The following is an 8,273-nucleotide window of genomic DNA, read 5'->3' on the forward strand; positions in this document are numbered from 1 at the left end:
AGTTTATTTCCTACAGTTAGTATTACTTACCAAACACTCCAGAAGAAACTTGGTTGTGTCATCTCGGCAGGCCTCTCAGTGCTGCTGTCTTTCGGTGAGACACAATGTCGGATGTTTAAGGAGTACCCAGTGGAAACACACAAACATATCAATGAGTTTAGTGCCGTAGTGAATTTATACAAAATCCGACGTTCTGTATAGTAATGAGGAGGATAAAGAACAGCTCAGATCCCAGTAGCATGCTTCAGTAAAAGACTGGCAAAACAAAACAAAACAAAAACTGCAATCCTGCCGTCAATTCTACTTTTAAAAATTAAAAATACTGTTATAGTTCTCAAATTGCACCAACTAAGAACACCAAGCAATGACTTTTAACATCCATTTTTACTGAAGCCTTTCCATCAAAGCGTTTTCACTCCTACAAATGTTAGGCGAAGGGCATTTCATATTTTCAAACAGGGGATAGGGCTTTGGTGGACCCGGCTCCGGCCATTCTCCCCTCAACTTTTGCATGCTCTTAGATTGAGGCACTTCACTCACTTTTTCATCAATTTTTCCAAGAGGTCTTCCATCTTCTGTCCAAAAGCTCCCTTCCTAGCCCGGTACAGTTTCAGCAGGCAAGGCACATGTTTGTCAAAGGCTGCCCCGAAGGTCCCCAGGAGGTCTTTGCTGGTGATCCGGTGAAATTCTTCAGATATCTGAAAAACAAAATAATAAAACAATGTAATTTGATTGTAACCACAATGTCATGTTTTTTCTGTGCAGCAAATTCCTGGGTAGCTGTCTTGTTCAAAGTCTGCACCATCTTAAGGGGATAGATAGTTTGGATTGTTTTGAATTGAAAAAAAACCTGGTATTACAATTTTGGGGACTGATTGGAAAGTGGGGCGTATTGTGTTGGAGGGGCCTGGAGTGGAGTGGTAGGGCAGGGTATAGTATAGTTTGCCAATTGACTGACATACACAGTCAGTGTGAATACAGGGCCAGTTCGCACCTTTTCCGTGACAAAGGCGACAATGTTTTAGAAGAGTCTCTTGATTGGAGCTTGCAAATCTGCAAAATCTGCACTGCATGTGATCCAGCCCTGAAAAACAAGAGAAACATATAGGACATTCAGTTCAGTCAGCACTCGCAGAGATATCATTTTTGAAACTTTTAATTTGTTAGTTTTCATCCTTTCCTCATATACTTAGTCGGACTTAACAAAAAAACGATTTAAAACTCAGTTAATGGGGTTAATTTTTAAATTGCTTCAGTTTATCATCGTAACAGATCAAAACGTTTGGATTCATTTTACAATAAATCAATAAATGGTATTCTTCTACAAACAAAAAACAAAACAATGAACACATTTAAACAAACCACTAATAGTATATTAACTACGTTATTCAAAATTAACATTCACTTTAGATAATAACACCGGTATAATAAACGGAGCGCTCTCTTTTCCTCTCTCTCTCTCTCCCTCTCCTGACAGCCCGTCAGTATCTCATGCAGCTCGCTACTCCAGTAACGAGTGACCCGACAGTGAAGAATAAACAAATGTATAACTAGTTTAGCTAGTTCCAGAGGTAGATAAAATAGCTAAGTGTGTTTGGTCTAACTTGAAACGTGTGTTTTGCTCCGCTCATCGGACCGTTACAGCGGCTGAGCTTCAGGTGATCACGGAGCTGCGTGACCTAATCAATAAGTGTTGCTTGGCAACGGGGTGTGGCGGCAAAGTATATATTTTTTCTCTCAAGTTTTAGATGTTTTTTACCCTCAACCAAACAACAAGACCTGTAACACAACAATGTCAGAGTCACCGGCGGCCGGCTACCCCAATAAACAGACGTTACTAACCGCTTAACAACAATGCCCCCCATTCCATGTATAGTCACACATACACACAAGTTCTTTATAAAACGTACGAACACGGCCTCTCAGCGAAAATGTATAACACATACATTTCCGCCATGGTCTACATGCGCTTGTACGTCGCCGCCATGTTTCAACGGTTAACCGTATTCAACCCAACATCGTACAAGGCTGCCGCTGGCCTGTAAAAATACATGTCAAGGCTAAGTTTCAACACAGCAGCAACGTTGTCTTATCCCAATCAATGCTGTGTGTAAAGTTATAGCGTTATACGTCTAGTTCGGTTTACTATAACACCGGTCGTCTCACCATCAAAATGCATTATAAACGCCTTCAGGTGCTTGAACATAAATTCGACGCCATCTGTAGCTAAGCTAGCAAAGCTAACTGTGGTGGGTCAACCCAGGCTCATGGCATTTTGTGTTATAGTCACAAAATGTAATCCATTGATTCGTGTTCACCAACACAATTATCAAGTAAGGGTTACGATCCACCCGCTGTGAAATGAACTTAACTTCCATATTTGCCGTACACTTGTGTTTACGGAAGTTGAGATGTTTCTCGGTTCTGATTGGTTGTTCCTCGTCACATGACGAGCGGTGCGCTCTGCTGCAGTGCACGTCTCCATTGAAACCAATGGAAATGAGCTCCCAACGCTGATGTGCATGGCTCCGTACAAAGTTGTACTCATTGCATTAGTATAGGCAACTGTAGCTTTTTACACTGGAGGCGCCCATCTCGGCCGAAGTCGGTTCATATTAACCTAAAGGTACATCATTAAATGGTAAATGTTGCCTTTAAGGAGCAGAACATTTTTGTTTTATTTGTTTGTGAATAATGAAATAATTTCAAATCAGTTTTTCTGTGATAGGTAATTGGTGTGGAGAAGATTGACCTCAGCCTTGCTTTGAACATTGTTCCAAAGGCTCCGTAGTAAATGGTGAGTATTCAAATGTTTTCTGTGATTTACTTGACTAACTTAAACTTGATCTTTAACTCATTGAAAACTGATATTAGTCTGACCATTTCTGAATATTTATTCATAACATTTACATACTGCAAACATTGCAGGGATATACACATGTTCTGATTTATTAGGCCAAAGTGATTCAGAAAGTGAGAGGCAAAAGCCAAACATTCTGCGATCAAGCCTCCTTCACAAAGTGATCATGTTTTGTTTGTTGAAATGGCTATAAGGGTGTTTCTTATATGTAGTCTTACATCAGTAATACTTATTTTAAGTCGCTTTGGAAAAAAACGTAACTAAATGAAATGTAATGTAGTCTAACCTGGTTGTTCGTACTTGATATAAAAAGTTATTCTCACTATAGAGCCAAAACAGGAGTGATGTGGTCCCTTCTCCGTGCTCTGGTCAATACATGTTGAATCAGCTGAAGCAACTTCACTGAGTTTTTGGTACACCCTGATAATAAAGAGTTACAATAAGCTAGCCTTGAAGTAACAAATGCATGGACTAGTTTCTCTGCATCGTTTTGAGGCAAGCACACAACTACAATCATGACATCATTAGAAAATGAAATGATTTCATGATTTTTATGACTGTGATAATTTGTTTTCTTTGATAAATGTGGAGTTTAAGCGTATAACAACCCTGCCCCTCCAATCAACATTTCTCTCTCAGCTGGATGTGCTGTCTGACAAACTTCTGAAGGTTTATGAGAAGAGAGGAGGACAGATAGGCCAGCGTCTGAACTGTATTATGTCAAACATGACTCAAGTAAGAATTCATTTTAAGGAAATTATACATCGAGTCAATAGTGTACACATTTCATTGAGCAAAACAGATTCTTTCTTTTCTTATTCCCCTTCACTTAGGTTGATGATGTCGATTTAGGCCGGGATTGTCTTCTCAAGGGGCTGTGTGTGTACCTCTGTGTGTGTACCTCTGTGTGTGTACCTCAATGAGAGAGTTTGTGGTCAGTAGAAGTAATATTTGACCTTTTGATTTTTTTGTTTGGCTTTAAAATATGTATTTATTGAAACACCACATAGTATACAGCCTAAAGTAAGTGAACATCCCTGTTTTTGGTTTAATAGCCAGACTACACTGAAAAGCTAGAGGCCTTTTAATTTAAAATGGATACAGGAAATGAAACATTCTTTATCAGGTCAGACAGGAGTATATCAGATAACAAGGAGGCTTAAAAGTACTGAAATCTGACCAAATGTACTTGTTAGACACAGGGACTTAGTAATGGGTATATATATGTATTGATTTGTTAGATCTCACTCTGTTCCTTTTGTGACTGTGCGCTCTGCAGGCAGAAGATGAAGACGTCATTCTGCGGTCCATTCAGGGGATTACGGTGGGACTTTATGTTGTCAAACACAATTCCACCATGAGAGCAGAGGACAGATGAGACCAGAGGACATATGAGACCAGAGGACAGATGAGACCAGAGGACAGATGAGACCAGAGGACAGATGAGACCAGAGGACAGATGAGACCACAGGACAGATGAGACCAGAGGACAGATGAGACCAGAGGACAGATGAGACCAGAGGACAGACGAGACCAGAGGACAGATGAGACCACAGGACAGATGAGAGCAGAGGACAGACGAGACCAGAGGACAGATGAGACCAGAGGACAGATGAGACCAGAGGACAGATGAGACCAGAGGACATATGAGACCAGAGGACAGATGAGACCAGAGGACAGATGAGACCAGAGGACAGATGAGACCAGAGGACAGATGAGACCAGAGGACAGATTGTCCTGGAAGGCCAACAGGTACTAACTGATGTGGACAACATTGCATTAGCTGCTACCATGCTGTTTGGACTAATGTATGCAATGAACCTGAACGACCCCCCTAAACTGAAGTGCACGTTCGAAGTGCTCCAGCAAATGTTAATGGAGCTAGACGGCAACATGTTCTCCAAGAAAGCCCAAGCGTTTAAAAACAAACTGTTTGAGTGAGCTGTTGCCATGGACCATTGTGCACTTTTACAGCATTCATACTGGACTTTCATCGATACAACTGTCTTGCACTTCTTTTGCTCATGCTTTTTGCTGTATTGATTTGCATGTTTCAGAAATGTGGGTTTTTCTTGGGGTCATGTGTTTTCAGAATGTACCACTTGTCATGTGTTTTCAGAATGTACCACTTGTCATGTGTTTCAGAATGTACTAATTGCACTACTTCAAAATGTCAGTTCTTGTTTTTATTTGTAATACTTTCTTTAGTGCATATGTGGTGAGAAACCAGGCCATTATTATACTGTCATGTATTTTTCCAAAGCAATGCCATATCTTTTTTGTATTAAAGTGCCCTTTCATATTAGCAGGGTACTATTTAAATAATGGATTTGCAAGAACGTTTCCTTTTTTCGGCTAGGCGTTGACATTTTCCGTTAATTGTTTACTATGAATGAGTTACAAAAATAAGCCTTTCTTTGCCATTTGGCCCAATAAACCTTTCTTTTGGTCGGGAGAATAGTTTCCTGCTTGCTGTGTTCTAACACAATAATGTATATGTACATGCATCACAAACTTTTTCTATTTCTTCTATTTCTTTATTTTCAATGTATTTGTTAATTCTCCTGGGGCTGCGTGATGGAAAAACCAAAAGCTCATCTGGATGTGTGGTGGTTGTTAATATTGTTTTATTTTTTGAGAAAAATACATGAATGTTGTTCAAAGAAATGTGTTTGTCTTTATTGACTATTTGTTTAAAAATGTTATGATAAATGCTGTAGATATAAGAGATTAGGATGGATCCTGTAGAAGAATGTACGACATGCCTCTATTCACATGAAATAAATAATCTTATGTACCCCTTGAGCACTAGGTAGATTAAACAGAAAACTATAGCATGGAGTTTAAACAAAACATTCATGTGGCTTCAACAGGTACAAATGAAATGAGTATATTAAAAGCCTATAATGAACATAAAAAGTCATGTTGGTTAAACATAGGGTAAATGAATATATCTGTATTAAAGGAAATATTCACATCAACATATCAATTTCATGTTTCTTTGACATAACATAGTTGTGTGTCTCTAACATAATGGAATAGTTTTGAGTACACATGATCTTAATATGTGCAACCGATCTCCATGTTTTTTATTACTTAAATCCAACAGACTTTTTACAGTGAAGCTTAAATAAAGAAATCATGTTGCTTTAACAGGTACAAGTTAAATATACTGAGCATATTAAAAGCCTAAAATGAACATAAAAAGTCATGTTGGTTAAACATAGGGTAAATGAATATACCTGTATTAAAGGAAATATTCAAATGAACATAACAATTTCATGTTTCTTTGACATAACATAGTTGTGTGTCTTTAACATAATGGAATAGTTTTGAGTACACATGTTTTTAATGTGTGCAACCGGTTTCCATATTAAAATCATGTTAATCCAACTGCCTTTTTTTTCAGTGCAGTGGTCAACTTTGATGAAACTGAAAGTAAAGATGCCAATGAACCAGATTCAGCCTTTGCTGCCGCCAGTGAGAGCTCAGATGAAGATGACCAGATGGAGCCTGAACCTCTGTCAGATTTGAATCATCCCTCTCTCCCCCCTCACAGAAGGTGCATGGCTCACACCTTGAATCTAGTGGCCAAAGATACAGAATTGAAAAATGCTACAAAGCAATGTCGAGGGCTGTTTTTGCAAAAGCATCTGCTCTGTGGAACAAGGTTAAGCGGAGTTCAAAGGCTTCTGATACTGTGGAGGAAAAGCTTGGGATTAGCTTTGTTGCGCCAAATGACACAAGATGGAACTCTGTATTTCTTTCCATGGAGCGACTGTCTCGCATTGCAACACTAACTACCAAGGCAGAAATGAATGTGGATGAGGTCACCTCTGCAAATGATGCCACTCCCCTACATGACAAGCTGCTCCTGCGCGATGTGAGTGATGAGTTTGGCTTTCGTCGATTCTCACCAGATGAAGTCAACTTCATACACAAGTTTGTGGATGTGATGAGGCCTTTGGCACTTGCACTAAACATCCTCCAAGCAGAGAAGAACATCTTTCTTGGGTACCTGGCTCCAACCATTGTGCAACTGCAATGTCATATGAATGACCTGTTGGATGAGAGCACAAAACCCACTGCTGCAGAGGGTCTCATTACATGCCGTCCCCTCATAAAGAGCATCTTGCAGTCACTGAGCACAAGGCTGGCAGGTCTTCTGGAGAACAGGGAGCACATACTGTCCGCTATACTGGTGCCAAGATTCAAGCTTGACTGGGTCCAAGATGAGGAGAAACATGTGCAGTACAGATTGATGCTGAAAAGAGAATGGCAAACCAACTCTGATGACTCGGATGCAAGAGACTCAGGTCAAACCCAGTCCAGTGGGGAAAGTAACAAGAAAGATCCTGCAGCTTCATTCTTCAGATTTAACAGAAACCCTCAGGTTCCTCAAAAATCTGATGTGGACACGTATTTGGATGCCCCAACCACAGATGGGTTTGATGAGTACATGCAGTTTCCAAAACTCAAAAGGCTGTTCATAAAACACAGCACTGCCCTCAAGCGCTCCGGTAGAGAGGCTCTTCAGCATCGGTGGTCAAATATTCAGGTAGGGATGAGCTGTGATTATATTCCTCATCTCATTATTTCAGTAATTGCCATTTGCCTCAGTACACAATTCCTTTAATACAGATTACTGTTACAATGTTTGCCACAATAATCATGATGTTAAAATGCCTTCTCTTCTTCTTCTTTCTTCTTCTTCTTGCATCTCATTCAGGCCCAGGAGAAACCGGCTGGGAGATGACAACTTTGAGAAGCAGCTGATCTTGAATGCCAACAAAAATATTTGAAGGTAGATATATTATTGTTGTGAGCTGTTTTTTGGGCTATAGAAGTACAATGTATTGCTAATGGAGATGAGTATATTGGTGTGCAGAGGTGAGCTGCATACAAATAACAGTCAGAGCATATCTTGTTTTTGTTTTTACAGGAAGCAAGAAACAGCAGATCCACCAGGGAGTGACCAGACCACTTTGACCGAAACAGAAGATCCACCAGGGAGTGACCAGACCACTGTGACCGAAACAGCAGATCCACCAGGGAGAGACCAGACCACTGTGACCGAAACAGCAGATCCACCAGGGAAAGACCAGACCACTTTGACCGAAACAGCAGATCCACCAGGGAGAGACCAGACCACTGTGACCGAAACAGCAGATCCACCAGGGAGAGACCAGACCACTGTGACCGAAACAGCAGATCCACCAGGGAGAGACCAGACCACTGTGACCGAAACAGCAGATCCACCAGGGAGAGACCAGACCACTGTGACCGAAACAGCAGATCCACCAGGGAGAGACCAGACCACTTTGACCGAAACAGCAGACCCACCAGGGAGTGACCAGACCACTGTGACCGAAACAGCAGATCCACCAGGGAGTGACCAGACCACTTTGACCGA

Source organism: Notothenia rossii (genome assembly GCF_949606895.1).
Source record: "Notothenia rossii genome assembly, chromosome: 6".
Taxonomy (NCBI): Eukaryota; Metazoa; Chordata; class Actinopteri; order Perciformes; family Nototheniidae; genus Notothenia; species Notothenia rossii.